The 20,024-nt window shown below is 55.2% G+C and overlaps 1 long non-coding RNA gene across 1 annotated transcript; it reads right to left on the bottom strand.

Moving 5' to 3' along the window:
• Positions 1-17,298: 17,298 nt before the first annotated feature.
• Positions 17,299-18,272, bottom strand: LOC149523234 (uncharacterized). Its single transcript, XR_016347188.1, has 3 exons — positions 18,177-18,272; positions 17,776-17,928; positions 17,299-17,418 (listed from the first exon to the last, which is right to left on the bottom strand). It is a non-coding gene; the product is annotated as an uncharacterized LOC149523234 (long non-coding RNA).
• Between the last annotated feature and the right edge of the window lie 1,752 nt (positions 18,273-20,024).

Here is a 20,024-nt window from a genome sequence, read left to right as displayed (position 1 = left end):
CCGCAACTTACTACAGAGGCAACTGAGTCCCAAAAAGGAGGAGCAGCTTGTTCAAAAACACAGCAAGCCAGTGGCAGCACTAGGAATAGGATCCGTATGTCCCAACTCCCTGTCCCCTGCTGTACTAACCAGACCAAAATACTTTGACCACCAGGGTCTGAAGCCCCACAGACAGGGGCCACGGATGGGGAGGGGGAGAGGCAAAGGGGGCAGTTGTCCCGGGAGCTGATGATTTTAAAGGGTCCAGGCCTCTGGGTCACTGTATCGACTATTATGGCAGCCGCCACTGCCAGAAACCCGGGCAAATGAAATCAATCCTAGAGCTCTGTCTGGTGCAGGGTGGGTGGCGCTAAGGCCTGATTGGCCCTCGCCTTGCCCCTCCTACCTTTAGCTTTGCCCCTTTGAGGGGGTCTAGAGCCGACCCCCCCCATACATTACTCAGGGCCCGACAACGTCTGTCACCAGCCCCGTTGACATGAATGTGCCCCAAATCCCTCAGACCCAGTACAGTCCCCCTCTCCTCCCCCCCCTTGCATCCTTAATTCTTCTCTTGTCATCTGATTGCTTCAAGCAGTGTTACAGGCTGGGGACCGACTGGCTAAGCAGCAGTTCAGCAGAAAAGGACCTGGGGATTACAGTGGATGAGAAGCCGGAGATGAGTCAACAGGGCGCCCTTCTAGCCAAGAAGGCTAATGGCATATTAGGGGGCATTAGGAGGAGCATTGCCTGCAGATCCAGAGAAGTGATTATTCCCCTTTATTCGGCTCTTGTGAGGCCACATCTGGAGTATTGTGTCCAGTTCTGGGCCCCCAACTACAGGAAGGATGGGGACGCATTGGAGGGAGTCCAGGGGAGCTTGACCAAAATGATTCGGGGTATGGAGCACATGACCTATGAGGAGAAACTGGGGGATTTGGGCTTATTTAGTCTACAGAAGCAAAGAGTGAGGGGGGATTTGATAGCAGCCTTCAACTTCCTGAAGGGAGGTTCCAAAGAGGATGGAGAGAGGCTGTTCTCAGTAGTGAGGGATGGCAGAACACGGAACAGTGGTCTCAGGTTACAGCGGGGGAGGTCTAGGTTGGACATTAGGAAAAACTATTTCCCTAGGAGGGTGGGGAAGCGCTGGGATGGGTTCCCTAGGGAGGTGGTGGAATCTCCATCCCTAGAGGTGTTTAAGTCTCGGTTTGACAAAGCCCTGGCTGGGATGATTGAGTTGGGATTGGTCCTGCCTTGGGCAGGGGGCTGGACTTGATGACTCCTGAGGTCTTTTCCAACTCTAGGATTCTATGATTCATCCGTGCGATGTCACTGGAGACGCAGGGAGGTACATTGTGGGCGAAAGCCCCGATCTTGCTTCTGGTTTTGTACAGGCGGCCGTGAAAGTAACTTTACAGTTTCTCACAGGTACTGTCCTATTGCAGCCCAGGTCTTTGCAGTTCTTGCTGGAGCTGCGCACCAGGGCACTTTCACCTCTGTGTTCAGGATTCAGAGTTATCTCTTTTCCCAAAGATCTTCCCTGGAGCTGTTCAGAGAGAGCTTGCTCCCTCTCGCCACAGTCTCTCTTAAGGCAACCATGTTCTTCAGAGCCTCTGGCCTGACGTGGAACGGGACGGGGGACACCACAGAAGAGGCCAAATTCGCCGGGGGAAACACTCCAAGGAAATGGATGCTAAAGAGGGTCCATTCGCCAAGACTCATGTGCAGGGCCTCTTTGATTTCAGTGTTGTCACTGTAGACCAGCGCGCGCCCGTTGAGATTATGGTCCCTGAGCCTCTGTTTGTACAGCGGGACGTTTTCCTCCTTCAAGCCGATTGTGTCCATCTGGAAGAGAAGTGGGAGCACCCGTTAGTGCCGTGCATCTACTGAACATGTCGCCAAACACGTTTTTAGGAAGGGTCCGCTATAGCTCCCGAGAGGAACCTGTCTGGGCTTGCTCAGATTCTAGCAAACAAGGCGGGCCGGCCGGCTGTGGGGCCAGGTATGGTACCCTGCACACCCCACTGCCGTGTGCTTGGATTCTGTTAGGGGCACCGCTGAGCAAGTTGGCACGGCAGGGGAAATAGCATGCTCTCTGCAGGCAAAAGCTAGCAATGCAGGGGCCACTGGAGGGGTGTGTTGAAATGAAGAGGGAAGGTTTCCTGACCCTGCTTGTAAGCTGGAGGGAAGCATGCAGTCAGCCTGATGGGGGTGGAGTTGGGCCTCTCGACCTAAGGCTATATCTACACTGCGGGCCTTTGCAGGCAGAGAGTATGCTAATGAAGCACTCGTTAGAAACTTCTTGGCACTCATTAGCATGCTCTCTGCAGGCAAAAGCTAGCAGTGTAGACATAGCCTCAGGGTTCTTGTGTGTTATTCTGGATAAGGGGTATTACGCTGCAGGCCTCCAGCAAGAGTATTTATGTTTTTGCCTCTCTTCTCTCTGGAGTGCATAACAGACAGCTACGGGTCTCCCAGTCTTAAAACCGACCCAAGTCACTTCAGAGCGTAAAGGATGAACCCGGGGAGAGCCAGCCAATGGCTTCGGGGTTGGAGGAAAGAGCTCCAAGGAACCGAGTTGTTCCAAGAAGAAATTTTTTGTGCAAACCAAGAGTCAGGAGCAGCAGAAAGTGGGGAAACTAGCAGAACCCGGACTGTGGCCTTGCCCCCTACATCACCCTTTCCCCCTCATCCTCACTCTGCCCATTCCCCCTCATGTGCCCCCCTACTCCTGAGGCCTCAAACCCACACTGTGCCTTCCCCGAAAGCCCCCATCCCACACCGCCTGTTCCCCTCAACATCCTACCCCCACTAGTTCTCGCTCCTCTCCCTCCAGTTATGCACCAGTTATGTGGGACAGTTTTCTCCCAGCTCTGGGGCCCATAGTCAGGGCTGTCCCTAGGCCCATGGGAAATATGTAGCTGCATAGGGCACCGGAAAATTTGGGCACCAAATTTTTGAGTTCCCCAATGCAGCAGCCATGTGTTCTTGTATGTCTGAGGATATGCCTCTGCCGGTTCGTCTCTGGGGACGCTCTGTCCTGTCTGCTGCAGGGCTTTTCCCTTCGCCCTCCCCCACGTGCTCCTCTCAGCTGGCAGTGTAATCCACACACCTAGTGTGTGTGGTTCACTGTCCCTTCGTGTGGCAATTGGACCTCTTACAGCCAGAGATAAGAACAAGGGAGCTCTACATCCTAAGCTGGGAGCCAGCTGCCTTCATGGCTCCAGCTGTCGAGGCCTCTAGGGGTGTGTCTAAACTACATGGCTCCATCGATGGAGCCATGTAGATGAGGCTGATCGGCAGAGGGAAATGAAGCCGCGATTTAAATAATCGCGGCTTCATTTAAATTTAAATGGCTGCCGCGCTCTGCCGACCAGCTGATGATCAGCTGTTTCTCGGCAGATCGGGGCAGTGTGGACGCTCCCGTCGACATGAAAGCCCTTTGTCGACCTCCCCTGATGCCTCGTGGGATGAGGTTTACTGGAGAGGTCGACAAAGGGCTTTCACGTCGACGGGGAAGCGTACAGACTGCCCCGATCTGCCGACAAACAGCTGATCATCAGCTGGTCGGCAGAGCACGGCAGCCATTTAAATTTAAATGAAGCCGCGATTATTTAAATCGCGGCTTCATTTCCCTCTGCCGATCAGCCTCATCTACATGGCTCCGTCGACGGAGCCATGTAGTTTAGACACACTCCTAGAGGGCCTAGGTTCAAATCTGCTATGGGGTTCAAATCAGCAGCAGCAGCAAGCTAGCAAGCAGAGAGGATCTGCAACTCTGCTCTAGTTCCTGAGCCCTGCTTGGGGTAGGGAGGTAGTAGGAATGACCAGACCTCCAGCAGAAGCTGCATGAGGGGAAAAGGCCCAGGCAATCCTGCAGAAGGGCCCTCAATTATTCAGGGCCCCACGATTTGCAAAGATGGCTCTGCCTGTAGCCGTCATCTGTGGGCAGCTGCTGTCACATGAATGACATGCTTCTTGCGATGAAGAGGCATGGACATTCTATCGACAGCTGGCCCTGCTCGAAGGAAGGAAACCCAAGGGTGACCCACCTCTCGGCAGACATCCTCCACCGTCATACCCAGCAGAGTGCAGGCGCTGAGCTTGTCGAATTTCTTTGTCCGTTTCAGTCTGTGGCTGCCACGTTGCAGCTCCATCTGTCTTTTCAGGGATGGGTCCAAATTGACCGTGAAGGGGAGGTAGAAGAGGGCCTCCTCCACCCGAAACCTGCCGCACAGGAAAGTGTGGAACAGCTCGGGATCCTGGTCCAGTTCCAGCAGCTTTTCCATCTGGCCTTTCAGCATGTCCAGCTCTTCCATGTACTTCTCGTAGACCTCCCACAGAGACATGTCGGGGCGGAGCGGGCTTCCATGGCAGCTGCCCATTCGACTCCTCTGCTCCTCATCCTCGATGCACTGCAAGAGCCAGCTCAGACGGCACGGCCACTGGTTGGCAAGGAGCACCCATTCCACCACCTTCTTCGGACACACTTCATCCTTGGGGATGTTACTCGCCAGCAGCCTGATGGTGATGGTGACGGTGTTCACGATGCGCCGCATCTGCACCACGTTGTCTGTCATGAATTCCTTCAAGGCATCATCCAGGAGGTAGTCGGAAGCATCTTGAATGAGGTCTTTGGCTCGGATACCTTTCCCGCAGCTGCCGGTTCCCAGCGCTGGGGTTCCAACCATGAGAGGTATCTGGCTGTCCTCTGCAACTGGATTCTGGGCATCGTGGTTGGCCGAATGGTAGCGAGAGATGTTGAGGAAGTCAGAGCTGGCTTCCATCTTGCCATCCTGCCGGAAGCCGACCTCTGCCTCTAGCTGCTCCTTGCGCGCGATGATATTCCTGATCAGCCTCCGCTTGGTGTCGCAGTCCATCCGAGGGACAGAGAAGGGCAGGGTGACGATGCGGTTTAAGAACTCGTAGCCGTTGTTGGCCATACCTCTCATATACTTGGAGCTTTCCACGCAGTCGACAATGATGCTGGAGTCAACAGCCAGGATGGAGATGAAAGGGGCGTCATCGTCTGAGAGGAGGATGTTCATGGCATCAAGAACGCCCACCACCTTGTCAGGGCTGCATGTATCCAAGTGGGTGATCTCCAGCACCACCCGCAGCTTCCGCCGCTGGAAGATCTCCATGTACTGCAGGAACCCAGTGATTGTCCTGACTTCGCTTTTCACGCAGCTCATGAAGCCCAGCTGTGCGCTGAGAGCCGTCTGGTTCATCTGTCTCTCCAGCTGGCTCTTCTGGGTGACGATAATGTTTCGTACCACTGTGATAGTGAGCCGTATGGCAGCTGCTGCAGAGACGCTGACAGCCGTCACCCCAATGCCTTCCACGACAGCTATGGCGTCTCCCGAGGCATCCCCGATGGGGATCCCAAACACTAGGAGGAGACCACCCACCCCAATAGCTACCATGATCAAAAGGATCACAGCCACCCACAGCGGGAGGAAGAGGAACTTCTTGCTAACCCATTCCTGATCCCCTGATCTTTTGATGATGCTACATTTCCTGTCTATGGTCCTGTAAATGCTCATGGGTAGGATGCCAAAGTGGCTTTCGATGCCGTCGCACAGTGTGGTTATGAGGCCTGCCCAGAGCTGGTCGCAGCCCGTGTACTCCCAGGCGCTGAAATGGATGAAGACGTGTTTCACGTTCCTTCTCCACTTCTGCTGCTCCGTCAGGACCGGCCGGTAGAAGATCATGAGTAACAGGAGCTTGAGTAGATCCCGGCCAGTGTTGTCACGCTGCATCTTCTGCGTCCGCTGAAATTCCTCCTGGTCTTTCTTCTTCGATTCGTTTTCCATGTTCTCTGAGATAAAAGAGGAAGATATGTTAGGTACCTGGCAGTGCCTTAAATCTCTCCTCCTGAAGGGTCTTCCAGCTTCACAATCCCTCCCTTCTGGGAAGCAATCAAGAATGGGTAGCTCTTGGCAAAGCCATCCTTAGGATTGATGGGATCCTACACTGTTCTATTAAACTGGTGCCCATCTGCCCAACAGCAGCCCAGATGGATGTTGAATTTTTAGCGATGTGATTTTATAATCCTCATCCACACACTAATAAACAAACACATTTTAAACTAAGGTCCTGTCGACTCTCACAGTAAATTCAGCAAACATTTAGCAGAGGTTGGCAAATGCCTGTTAAATGGCTTCATTACCATGTCGTCGATGTTCTGCCAGTAGCTCGAGCAGACTTTGTCACTTGTAAATTAACTAGATCTTCTAGAACTTCTGCTGCTGGAGGAAGCAGAGCCACAGACCATGGATAGGAAGAGGCAGGTGGGTGGAGTGGACATGAAAACCCAGTGCTGCTCCAAATTTTCAGGTCCCCTATGCGATTGCATAATCGGCAAATGAGTACGGGTGGCTCTGGCTCTTTGGAGATGGTTGTCATCCACTAATCCCCATCCCCACAAGGTTCCTTCCCCGTCTTACGTTCCCCGGGGCAGTACTCACCCTTGATTTTGTGTAAGAGCAGGTTTTTGCAATGTCCCCATGGTGCATAAAACCCAGCAGTCACTGGCGTGGGCACAGTGTACAGGGCCTTCGCTAAAGCGAGGCAGTAGATATCCTCCTTGGTCTGGAACCCTGCAACGGGGATGAGGTAAAACACGAAGATTAGCCTCACCGAGCGCATCCACAGTGGATGCTCAACAGTGTCTCCGCTAATATTTTTCGGTTCAAGGTACTAGGTACAAGGGGAGGGAGCAAACAAATGTCCGAAACCAGACAAGTTTATTTTAGGCTATAAATATTGGGGTGCCTGGCCTTACCCCCTTTGCATGGCCAAAGGGACAACAGAGACTTACTGACTGAATTGCTCCTCGTCCTGGGGCACTCATGAGTTGGTGCACGTGTAACCGCAAATCCAGGGCACTAGATCTGTGACTACACGGCTATAAACCTGGCCAAGTGCCTCTGTCACCAGACGGTGCCTGTGGTCGGTCTTTGTGCATAACAGCGAGATCTGCAGCAGGAGCAGGCTGCGTTACCTGCACTGACCACTGATAACACCAGAGCTCCAAGAACAGAAGCACTGAGCCACGCTGCTGAGGCAACCACATCACAGCTCTTAACACTAGGAGCCCGTAAGTACTCCTGTAGACCCTGCTTTCGCTGGCATTAAGCCAAACAGCGTCCACAGAGCCCCCTGGCACTCCTGCGCCCTGCTGTGCAATGCAGAGGGAGAGATGGAGAAGAGAAAGGCCCACGTGTTCCTTTGCCCTGGCCCAGGCTAGCCTATGCCACTTCCCATGGTTCTGTGGGCCAGACTTGCAGGGCGGGGAAAAGAGATGTAGAGGTCATGGTGGGTAATCAGCAGAACATGAGCTCCCATTGTGGCGTTGGGGCTTAAAAAGCTATTGTAATTCTGGGATGTATAAACAGGAAACGCTTGAGCAGGAGTAAAGAGGCTGTCTCGCTTCTGTGATGGATGGGAGGCCCACTGTTCTTTTCTGAACATCCCAGTATTCAGTGACTAAAGGGTTAAACCTAGCTAGCTAGAAAGTGTTGGCAGGGAGTTAAGATCTGCATTAAAAGGGAATCTGTCTGCTGTTTTTCTTTGTGAGTTTAATCCTGGAGCTGCAGAAGGGGATGAGGGGGGGATGAATTGAACTGGGCAGGGACATCATGCCTAAAAAAAAGAATACCTGGGCCTAGAATTGGACTGGACCTTGGAAGTGTGGATACTTGAGTAGATAGAGAATGTTTATTTAGATGCGATCAGGTTATTTTTTTGTTTTGTTGTTTGGTTAAACTCCTCTGTGCTAAATCCATATCCCCTCCTCTCCCCACTATAACTTTAAACTGAATCCCAGGGATGCAATTGTCTGTGTTTTAATCTGTTCTTTTCTCAGTTGCGCTATAACTCCTAGCAGCCAAGTCAGCTTTACAAATGAATACCTTTTTGTTTTCTTAATATAATCACCTATTTTAAGGCTATGATCTGATTTTGTATCCTGGAAAGTAATAGGAGGTCTGTGTATACCTGCCTAAGACTAAGAGGACAGCTATCAGAAATTACAGTTTGTTTTCATTTTTCTTTTTTTCTTTCCAAGTGCTAAATAAAGGGGAATAATCACATCCCTAGATCTGCTGGCAATGCTCCTCCTAATGCAACCTAATATGCCATTAGCCTTCTTGGCTACAAGGGCACACTGTTGACTCATATCCAGCTTCTCATCCACTGTAACCCCCAGGTCCTTTTCTGCAGAACTACTACTTAGCTGGTTGGTCCCAGGCCTGTAACAATGCTTGGGATTCTTCTGTCCCAAGTGCAGGACTCCGCACTTGTCCTTGTTGAACCTCATCAGATTTCTTTTGGATCTTGTGTAAAAGAGTTTGGGGTACCCTTCTGGAATACGTTCCCAAGTGACTTCTTCCTGCGTTCAAGAAGAAAAAGTTTTTTTCCACTTGGGTAGAGGCAGCAACCCTCCTAAGCTCAGGGAATCTGTGACCTTGGGGAGTTTTGAAGCAGAAGCCCATAGAGACACGGTATTTTAAGGTCTCTTTTGGGCCCACACCTTCTGCATTCCAAGTGCCAGAGTGGGGAACCGACTTAGCCTCTTTATTCGGCACTTGAACTTCTGCTGCTGGAGTTCTGTGCCCAGCTCTGGTGACCAGAATTCCAGATGGATGTTGATAAATTGGAGAGGGGTCATGTCAAGGCTGTTTCCCACTCTGGCACTCCAAGTGCAGAAGGTGGGGGCCCACAAGAGACTTTAAAATACCCTGCCACTGGAGGCTTGTGTTGGTGTTGCTGCCACCATCCAAATGCACAAACCCCTTTGAGAACCAGACAGGCGCGTTTCAGAATTCCCTCCTGTGGGGTACCTTCCTTGTCCTTGACACTCCCTCCAGAGAGAGCTTGAAAACCTGTAATTTCTCCTAGAAGTATGGCTTGCTGTCTTAGGCACGTGCATACAGAACCTTCCGCCCTCTAGGATGCAGGAATCAGATCATGGTTTTAAAAATGTGACGTCTATTAACAAAACAAATACACTTGGTGAAACATTACTTAGAATCATAGAACCATAGAGCTGGAAGAGACCTCAGGAGTCATCAAGTCCAGCCCCTGCCCAAGGCAGAACCTATCCCAACTAAATCAATCCATCCAGGGCTTTGTCAAGCCAAGACTTAAAAACCTCTAGGGATGCAGATTCCACCACCTCCCTAGGGAACCCATCTCAGTGTTTCCCTACCCTCCTAGTGAAATAGTTTTTCCTAATATCCAACCTAGACCTTCCCCATTGTAACTTGAGACCATTTCTCCTTGTTCTGCCATCCGTCACTACTGTGAACAGCCTCTCTCCATCCTCTTTGGAACCTCCCTTCAGGAAGTTGAAGGCTGCTATCAAACCCCCCTCGCTCTTCTCTTCTGCAGACTAAACAAACCCAAATCCCTCAGTCTCTCCTCATAGGTCATGCGCTCCAGCCCCCTAATCATTTTGGTCGCCCTCCGCTGGACCCTCTCCAATGCGTCCACATCCTTTCTATAGTGGGGGCCCCAGAACTGGACACAATACGCCAGATGTGGCCTCACCAGAGCCGAATGAAGGGGAATAATCACTTCTCTGGATCTGCTGGCAATGCTCCTCCTAATGCACCCTAATATGCCATTAGGTTTCTTGGCTACAAGGTCACACTGTTGACTCATATCCAGCTTCTCATCCACTGTAACCCCCAGGTCCTTTTCTGCTGAACTGCTACTTAGCCAGTCGGTCCCCAGCCTGAACTATGCTCGGGATTCTTCCATCCCAAGTGCAGGACTCTGCACTTGTCCTTGTTGAACCTCATCAGATTTCTTTTGGCCCAATCCTCTAATCTGTCTAGGTCACTCTGGACCCTATCCCTGCCCTCCAGCATATCTACTGCCCTCCAGCGTATCTACTTGGTTGCTAGGTGTTACAAAGAAACTGAAAAAAGAAAGATTAAAACACAGAAAATCGCTTCCCTGGGATTCAGTTTGAAGAGTTCCAGGGTAAAGGGGGATAGTTACATGTGCTTAGCAAAAAGAAGTCCAACAAACTAAAAAAATAAAGAAAATAACCTAGTAGCGTCTGACTAAAAATTCCCTGTTCTACTCACATCTCTCTTGTTCCAAGATTTAGTCTTTCCCTAGCCAAGAAAGTCGCTGGATTCTGCTTGCCCAGGTTCCTGGCTTAATTCACATCTTCCAGGCATGATCACACAACAACAGGCACATCACTGCTTCCAATTCAAAACCCCAAATTCTGTTTCCATTTTCTTTCCTGGCCTCCTGTCAACTCGCTTCCTGCTTCTCTAGCATTCCTGGAGACTTTCTAGGACCTTTTGTCTATGGTTTCAACCTTTCCAGGCAAGACAGTTAGGGTTAAGTCCCAAGACTTTCAGGCAACCGTCTGCTTTTGACACGACCTGCCTGTTTCTCTTCATCTAACTCTTGCTTACTTTGGTTCAGGCCTCAGGCCTTACACCAGGCCCATGCTTCAGGCCCATCCTTTCTAGTACAGGATGTAGCCTGGTAACAAAGCACTGACTGTGGTATCAGGAAACCTGGGTTCTATTCCTGCCTCTCCCACAGGTTGGAGAGGTTATTTCCTATCTGTAAAATAAGACTAATGATACTAACCTTCACTTTTTAGACCTACACACAGCAACTAGGGATTTTTATTAACTACTCAAATATCGGTGAGCCTGGCTCGCTAGATGAACCATCCGGTTCCTCTTGGAATCATGTTAAATGCTTGATCCCCATGACCAAAGTCTCAGATACCGGGAGAAGTGACACGGGGGAATAAAAGCTGCTGTCTGAGGTAAACTACCTGGCAGGAATCCCCTGGAATGGGAGCCATCGCTACCAGGAGCCCAGGAATAACAAGACTCCAAAAGTCCAGCTGCCAGGCAGTTTGACCATCTCCTTCAGGCCAGTGGCCCAGAATTCCAGGACATCTTTGGGCCTGGGTTTAAAAAGAGGCAGTACCGTGTGCTCAGCCCCTTTTTATCCATCCCCTTTCCCTCCATTGGCACGCAACCCTCAAATGGCCAAAGGTTTCCCTTTCCCTCCCTCCTTGGTTAAACAAGCTGGTTAAACAGCTCGAGGTGATGGAGTGATAAGCACCCACTGACAGAGTCGCTCGGGTTGCAGGGCCAGCGTAAGTCCGCTTTTAAAACTGCCGGCCATAGCTGCAGCTACGGGAGGGGACTCTAGCAAGGGCCTGGAACAAGGAACAGGGCTCCACTCCTGCATGGGATTCGGGCTTCCCCCAGGCAGATGCTCTGTTGCTGCTTTCCTGTCTCTCCCTTCTCCAGGTGGAAGGGGACGGTTAGCCAGTGTTCCCTGCAAGCTGAGCTCTTGGGCGGCCAGCCAGGAGACATTCAAATGCTGCCCAGTTTGCTAGCCGGTAGCATGTGTTTCTAGTGGTGGATGCATGTGGTGTACTGGGTGTAGACATAGATCTTGTTGTTATAGTAACTGCGTTAGGTCACTGGGGGTCAGCCCAGCTGGTTTGGGTTTTTTCTAGCTAGCTCCGTGCTATGCAATAAAATGGACACTTGCAACTACTCAAGCTCTCTGTATTTCCACTGATTTCTTCCCATGCTGTGAAACTCCACGTGACGTAACAGTGCACATCCGTGCATGCCTTGGTGCACATAACAAAATGTATTCCGCACAGAAGTGGGGGAAAAAGTAGAGGCATTATTGCCGCTAGCTCCTTACTGAAACTCAGTGAAAGGCAGGGGCAATGAGAGATCAAGATCCTGAGACTGACAGTCCCCAGGAACAATAGGGAGAGGCTAAAGTCCCAGTTCAGCCTGACTGGCAGAGCAGGGAGCCAGGAGGGAGCCAGGGTCGGCAGAGTGGGACTGAGCTAAGGAGAGAGCAGGGGCCCGCACTGAGCTGGGGAGCAGGGCTGGCCTCGGGGAGGGAGAAGGGGAGGCCGGGGTCAGGATCGGGGGCAGTGCGACTGGCCTCAGGGAGGAAGGGGGTCAGAGGCAGCATGACTGGCCTCGGGGAGGGAGAAGGGGAGGCCGGGGTCAGGATCGGGGGCAGTGCGACTGGCCTCAGGGAGGAAGGGGGGGTCAGGGGCAGCATGACTGGCCTCGGGGAGGGAGAAGGGGGGGCCAGGGTCAGGATCTGGCCCTTCCCCCCCAGAGCTGCTTCCCATCCCCTCTTCCTTCCAGCCAGTTCCTGCCCCCCCCCCCAGCCAGTCCCTCTTCCTCCCTCCCCCCTGCCCAGGATCAAGTGTGTCCGTTTTTTGGGGGGAGGGTCTACCTCGCAACCCTACGAGTCAGACCCAGCGCAGGCACCAAGTGATGGGGACTGCCGGAACTTTGGGAACCTGAGACTGCGGGGTGGGGGTTTGTGGCCCAAAAGGGGGCTGAGAAACCTAAGACAGACAGAGTAGGGGGAGCACCAGAAGGGTGACACAGTCAGGGCGACCCTAGAACTCTGTTACAGACCAGCTGGCGGCTGCTGGAAGAGGAGGGAAAAATAGGGGGTAAGGGTCAGAGAGGAAAGGGCTTGTGCTGAGGGGAGGGGGGCAGGTCAGGAGATGAAAGGGGAAGGCACCAAGGGACAGGGTGTAGGAGAGAGACAAATGCCCAGGGGCCAAGTGGAGACAATGAGGAAAAGGGCAGGAGGGGAGGTGTCAGTGAGGGGGGGGGACAGGATGATGCTAGGAGAGGAGAGGGGAAGGGCTTTGGGGGCTAGAGGGGAGAAGGGGAGGTGCTGGGAGAAGGCTTGAAAGAAGGGGTGGGCATGAGGAAGGCGGAGATGGAGCAAGGCATGTGTAAAGGCACAGGGGCATGAGGGGAACGGGGGCAGAGGGTGGTGAGGGAGTGGGCAAAGTGGGTAGGGGCAGTGAGGGAAGGGGGAGGCACCAAGAGGGTGCAAGGGTAAGGGAAGGTGCAGGTGCCAGAGGAGTCCGGGGGGTGAAGCAGAAGGGCAGACCCCTGCAGGGGAGGGACCAGCAGCAGAGGAGAGAGGCAGGGCAGGTGTGTAGAGGGGGGTGTTAGGAAAGGGGATGAGGAGGGGTAGCTCACATGGTCAGAGTGGGGCTACTGGAGGAGTGGGCACAGGGGGGAGAGAAAGGCTGCTGGAGGGGGCAGGTCTCGGGAAGGCCGAGGGCAGTGAGAAGGGCAGGAGTCAGGGCAGCAGAGGTGGGTGAGGGATTGGGGGGCAGCAGGCACCAGGGGAGCTGATGGAGGAAGGGAAGGAGACAGGGCAGCAGAGGGGAAAGGTAAGTGGTTCATAAGATATTTATGAATAACTTGGGTGCCACACTGACACATCCAAACAAGCCACAAACTCAGTACTGGTGCACAACACAAAATGTATTGTGCTCATGGGAGGAAACTCTTAGAGGGAACACTTCCCCCAGCCTCTCCACCCCCCGAGTTAATGTCTCACACATTGGGTTAATGCAATTGCAGGATCGTTGCATGAGGGGGGTTTGGTGAGGGCCAAACTAATCCCTATTGGTAAGTGGATGGTGGGAAAAGTCCTTGGGGGGGGGGAGGTCACATGACACCTTTTATTTCTGGTCATGTGTCCATATTGCCCTGAAAGTGTTACCTCCAGAGGCTTGGTAATGGGGGTCAGAGGGCGTGGCTAATGGGGGTCAGGGGCGTGGCTAACGGGGGTCAAGGGGGTCAAAGAGTACATTTAAAAACATTCTTTGGGTGCACACCCTAATGAAATGTGCTGCGCACGCCTATGGGCAGAGAGCAGATCCAGTCCTGGGAGCAGGGCTGCAGCCACAGAGTTATAGACGCCGCCCAGAGAGCAGATCCGCATGCTGGGAGCAGGCCTGCAGCTGTAACCCACCCACCTGATGTGGGTCACTATCCTATGGAGTGGCACTGAGACCACGTCCAGCAAGCAATTATTACAAGGGAGCTCTTCAGCCTATGCTGAGAGGCAACTGACTTATAACTCAAGCTGTAGCAGCTCCTGCCCTAAGCTCCAACAGTCCCAGGTTCTAATCCACCTGGTGGCAGTTGCACAGCCATGGAAGCAGAGGGGCCAGGGAACCCTCTATACAGGACTCCCCCCCCCCCCCCACACACACACACCCTTGCTTCCTGGAATCAGCCACCTAGGTGAATAAAGCTGGAAACTACATGCTTAGCTGTGCGCCTTTGCTTTCAATTGCTATAGCCATTCTAAAGTGCCCAGATCTCACAACTAAAAAGAAGACGTCCCAATGAGCTGCTAAGCTGTGCTGCCTGCCTCGGACAAGTAGCTCCAAGAAGAGTGAGTGCTGTAACTCTGGAGCCTAATGATGGTGGTGTCCTCCAGCCATTTTCAGATTAGTACAGCTGCCTCCCTGTGAACCAGGTGCCAGCTGGTCATAGGGTCCCATAGACCTGGCTTGTGCAGCCTAACCTGATAACCAAGCAGCCCATCCATTACTAGCCAGCCGATTACCTTGGGCATGGGAGACCATCGCACTCGTAATTCCTGGGGCCTTCACGCACTGACAGGGTTTGACTCGATCGGCCAGCTAGGGAGAAAGAAATAAACAGAAGGCAGAGGAGTCACCAAGAGATCAGAAGACCAGCAGGATGCCTTACAGGCTGTTCAGCTGTGAAGAGTCACCAAGACAGGGCAGGTGATGCTAACCTGAGTTAGTCCATTAGCTGCGGCTAGGCTGGGCCACGAGAGGAGAGACAGGCAGTAAAACTGCAGCTGTCAGACCACAAGGAGGACACGGAGGTTTCGAAACCAGCTCAGAGAACAGGGCTGGGTAAGATGCAACCCACCTAACACTGTGATCTGGCCACTTTGTGTTTAGATCCTGCTGCCCATGCCGCCGAATTCTAAGTGGTGACTCAGGCAGCAGGATCCGATTTTAAATGATTCACGGCTCATGGTTACCGCAGGGGCAGGAGCCATGAGCCCTTTAAAAAGCTGTAGCCACGCTGGACAGCTGCCAGTAGTGGCAAAGCTGTGAGCTCTTTTCTGTGCTTTTAATTGAAAGCCTCAGCCGCGGAGAACTCTGAGGGTGGGCTAGTCCACAACACCGCCCCTTCTGCCTCAGGCTCCGCCCCTTCTGTGGGTGGAGCCGGCCTATGACCCCATACCAAAATCCATTAAGTGGCCCCCTTCTGAAAATTATCGCCCAGCCCTGTCACAGAATCATAGAAAAGTCTGAGTGGAAGGGACCATGATAGGTCCAGTGTTTCGCAAACTTTTTTTATAATGTACCCCCTTTAAAAAAAAATGTGTAAGTACCCCCAGTACCTACAGTTTTCAGACACACACAATTTTTTTCTACCGTTGCAACACATTTGTTTAAACAACTGCATCGTAGCCGGGCGGGCGATGGCATTTTTGGGTGTAAAAGGTACAAAAAGAATAAAGCGCTGTCAAACTGAAAACTAAAATTCAGTTTTCTCCAAATTTCAGTTGTGTTGACGTGTCCCCCAGACATCTCTTGAGTACCTTTAAGGGGACTTGTACCACTGGTCGAGAAGCACTGATCTAGTCCACCCCTGCACCGAGACAGGACCAAGCATGTTTGTCTCACCTCTTGGCTCCTAGGACACGGCTTGAACTAACGCACTTGGAAAGACATTATCGTATATACGCCCAAAGTGCTTCGTCTCAGTGTATTACCATAAAATCTAACTGACCAAACTCTGACCTTTCATTTCCCTGTCACTTGGCCAGCCACAGCCTCACAAGCCTTCGGCATCGATCTCAAAGCCTTCGTCACGCTTTTACACACCTGTGCTGACACGCTTGTGAGCCAGGCACACTTGTGCGACACGTCCCAAAGCACTTGCTCCAGGGCATTACATCGCACTTGCCTGCCTTTGATGGACAGGGAAAGGGAGACCTGAAAGGCCTCTCCAAGGTCACCAGCGCGAGAGTGAGCGCAGAATTGAGGAGGAAGGGTCTAACACACAACTTGTGCCTTAGTCACTAGGTGGCATTAGATTAGAACCCGGGAGTTCTTACGCCCAACCCCCTGCCCCCTCCACTAGGCCATGCTGCTGGCCTCCCGCCTCTCCCCCAGGGCTTGGAGACAGACGGGAGGCTGGAGCCAGCCTGCGCAGAAGGGGCTGTAACGCTTACAGCTCGTTCATGACACTGCCCCTGCGCAGCCCCTCTCAGGTCCACACTCGGAACCCACAAGAAACACCCCAAGAGCAGAGATGAAACCGCCACTCACCTGCAGCCCAGCTTCCAGGAAGGGCAAAGCAAAAGCGGCGCTCGCGGATTCCAGCCCAGCCTGGCACCTGCTTCCTGAACTTTGGCCCCTTTCCTCCAAGATAGCAGGAGGCTGCTCTGGGCCTTTTGTGCCCACGACGGGGCAGAAAAGCAAACTCAGCTGTTGGTTCCATCTTGCGGGCAGAGCCCCGGCAGACAGTGGCAGGCGGGGGTATCGACTGACCCTCCAACCCAGGATATTCCCCCCACACCTGGATTCGCTTCCTAGTCATCCCCATCTCCCTGCACGATCCTTGTTTCTCATCCCGCCGGTCCGAGAAATTGTCAGAGCAGGTTGATCCCGACCTTGCCAAGGGCTTAGGTTACATCACAAGGCTTTGCCGCCACAGCTGGCTTGGCTTGGGTGTGTGGCAAAAGCCCCCCCCCGCCCCCCCCCCCCGCTGGCACAGCTATTCTGGCAAAGCCGCCAGTATTTCCTCCATTCCCCACAGTTGAAAATTGAGCTCCCCCATCCCCTCAGGTGACAGTCGGGCTCCCCCATACGCAGCTGCCTAGGTAGGCACCTCCGCAGCCAGAGCCTGCCCCTGGCGCCCACGTCCCCTCCCCGACTGCCTGTCCCAGGCGACCACCTGAACCTGCGTCCCCCATTCCCTCAGATCACAGCTCCCTCCCTGACCCTGCACCCCCCGACACCCCTCCCCCAGGCCAGACTCCTCTCTGGCACCCGCACCCCCTCCCCCAAACCCTCTGCTCCCCCTTCACCCAGGTCACAGCTCCCTCCCTGACCCTGCACCCCCCCGACACCCCTCCCCCAGGCCAGACTCCTCTCTGGCACCCGCACCCCTTCCCCCAAACCTTCTGCTCCCCCTTCACCCAGGTCACAGCTCCCTCCCTGACCCTGCACCCCTCTAGAGCCCCTCCCCCAGGCCAGAGTCCTCTCCTGCGCCCATACCCCCTCCTGGACCCTGCACCCCTATCCACCGCCCCAGATCATACCCCCCCCCTGCACCCAGGCTCCACCCCTAAGCTCCCTTCTGCACCCAACCACCCCGTCCCAGACCCCAAAGCCCTCGGTAGAAATGTGGCCCTTGATCAGTTGCCAAAATGGCCCCCCCATTACAAATTATTGACCAAGCCTGATCCAAATGTTTTTTGAAACATTGTTTAATGAGAATGTAAATACAATTCAATACAATTGGGAGGGTTGGGGGGAGGGGGACGCAGCTGCTGGCTCCTCAGCTCTTGCTGCTCTCACTGGGTGTCTTCCTGCTGCAAGGGAAGCAGAATCCGTCAGATTCATCCCTGGGGACTCAGGGGAACTGGCCCCCCAGCATTTCCACCCTCCTCCCCCTGCTCTCTGGTCACCCCCGTCAGGCCCGCAGGGTGAGCTCCTGACCCCCCCCCCCCCCCAGAGCTCCTGACACCTCGGCCCCCTCCCGCCTCCTAGGACAGTTTCTGTGTTCAGAGCCTCCCCCACCCCCAGGGACGCTCGCAGGGGCAGGAGGGATTCTGCCAGCAGGGACGTGGGGTGGGGGCAGCCTGAGGAAAGGGGCGGGGGACTCCCTGAGGGGATGGGAAGGAGACCCTGGCCCTGCCCCACTCTCCTGATCTGCTCCGGCTGCTCACCATGTATTCCAGGAGCTGATGGGCCTGCCCATGCAGGGCGTGGGCCAGGACCAGCCCGGCCTGGCTGGGGCGCCGCAGGGGGGAGCGGGCAGCGAGCAGAGCCTTGTCCAAAAACCAATTCTCCTGCTCTGCTGTGAAGAGCTGCCCAAAGACCTGGAATCAACAGCACAGGAGGTTTCAGCTGACGGCCCAGAGCCCGGCCCCAACTCCTGGGGCTAAAACAGCTTCCTCCTCCCCCAAACTCCCTTCCAGACCCTGCACCCAGACGCTCTCCTCACCCGGCACCCCAACCCCTGCCCCAGGTCACAGCTTCCTCCTGCCCCCAAGACCCTCCTACCCCCACGAGGGCCCCAGCCAGCCCCACCCCCGAGCCCTGCCCTGCCCTGGCAGCGCGTCCTTACCTCTCCCACCCTCACGCTGTTGCTGTGAGCCAGGACCCATCTTTCTTTGTAGTAGTGTCTGCACCACAGGTCCTCTGCCTGGTGGATGTTGAGGCCTGCAAGAGACACAACAGGGTCATTCTGCTGGCAGGTCTGAGCCCTTCCCCTCCCACGGGTCCCTGCAGGCATCCCTGGGCAAATGGAGGGGCACAGGGGGCAGAAGGAGGGGAACACAGAGGGACGCATCCCCCCTTGGGCCAGTCTGGGGGAAAAGGGCTGGGTCCCCTCCCCCCGCCGCCGGCACCCTCAGGGTGTCCCTGGGGCCCAGGTCCCGGCTGGGTTCCTTACCCCTGTGGTGCAGGAGGAGTTGATACAGGCTGTGCACCCCCTCCCGGGCCAGCCGGCTGACGTCTTCGGATGGGTCCGAAATGAAAAGGCCCAGCTGGGCCACGTGGTGACCCATCCTCGGCCAGTCGGCGGAGTTCTGAGGGGAGAGAAGAGGGGGGGTCCCTCAGCATCCTGGGGCTGCACGTCCCATGCAAACGGCCGCCGAGGCGGGTCTGAGCTCGGGGGACGGACAGAGACACCTCCCGGGGCGGGGGCGGGGCCGGCCTTGCGAGGAGACAACCCTGAGCAATGGCCCCGACTGAAGGGTCACTCCGGGGGTGGAACAAGGGGATCCACTGACGGCCACTCCCCAGTCTGGGGCCCAGTCCCTCAAGAGCCCCCCTGAAGGGCCCAGGGTCGCCCCTCCCCGGGGAAAGGAGAACGCGGCCCATTCCCGGCCCATTCCCGGCCCTGCCTCTGCCTCCCGGGGACGCTCCCAGCCCCGCGCCCTGCAGCCCCAGACCCCCCGGCTCCGAGGTCACTTACGTCAAACCCCGGGAGGGTGGTGGCGACTCCCAGCAGGGCCGTGGTGCTGCCAAGGGCCCTGGCTCGCTCCTGGGGCAGGCGGGACTCCAGCCACGGGCTCAGGTGCTGGGGGGGAAAGAGGCAGGTCAGGACCCGTAGGGAGGTGCCGGTTCTGGGCAGAGCCTGGGGCTCCTCTCAGACTGTGCCCCCCCCAGCCACTGACACTGCTCCTCTCTCGGCCCCCCCCCGAGGAAGCAGGGACAATGGCCCCGTCCCCCCCACGGGGCTCACCTCCATTATGAGCTGCAGCCGGGCGGTGTCTGGGGACTCGGCGAGGAGGCTCGCCAGTAGGGCCTGGAGGTCGTAGGGAAGGGCCCGGATGAACTGCTGCAAGACAAGGGGGAGCCCTGGGTCAGAGGGGGGTTGGGGGATCCAGGCCACCCGCTGGCTCCGGGGTGCAGCCTTGAGCAGGGTCTGAGCCGCCTCGCAGAGCAGGGAGGAGCCCAGGCTGGGCATGGAAGGGACGGGCCCCCCGGGAGAGCAACAGGAACCCTGGAGGGAAGGAACCAAACCTGCAGCTTCTTCCCTCCCTCTGCCCCCTCCTCCTCTCTGGAGCTCCAGCCCAGCCCGGGAGCAGGGCCCGGAGGGACGTACCTGCGTGTGGATGGGCTCCTGCTGCCAGTCCCCAGACACAGTCTGTCCCACGGCCGCCGTCAGCAGGGGGCTCAGGAGCTGGGCCCGCAGGGGAGGCTGCAAGGTGCTGGCAGGAGAGAGGGGCAGAGACTGTTAATTCAGCAGCAGGAGACAGAGACTTTCCCACTCCCTGGCCAGGGGATCTGCTCTGGGGGGAGTCGGCGGGGGGGGGGGGGTCGGTACCTGAGGCTGCAGGCGGCGTTGAGGCAGTCGGCCAAGACCAGCGGGGGGGGCGAGTCCTCCATGATCTCCTGGGAGACCCAAGGAGACAAAGGGGCGTGTGAGGCTGGGGCCCCCAAGAGACGCTCACGCGGCCAGCGCCCC

The sequence above is a fragment of the Pelodiscus sinensis genome, chromosome 18 (genome assembly GCF_052426305.1).
Source record: "Pelodiscus sinensis isolate ZL-2025 chromosome 18, ASM5242630v1, whole genome shotgun sequence".
NCBI lineage: Eukaryota > Metazoa > Chordata > Testudines > Trionychidae > Pelodiscus > Pelodiscus sinensis.
The sequence above is the reverse complement of the archived record's forward strand: the minus strand, read 5'-3'. Positions and strand labels throughout refer to the sequence as shown.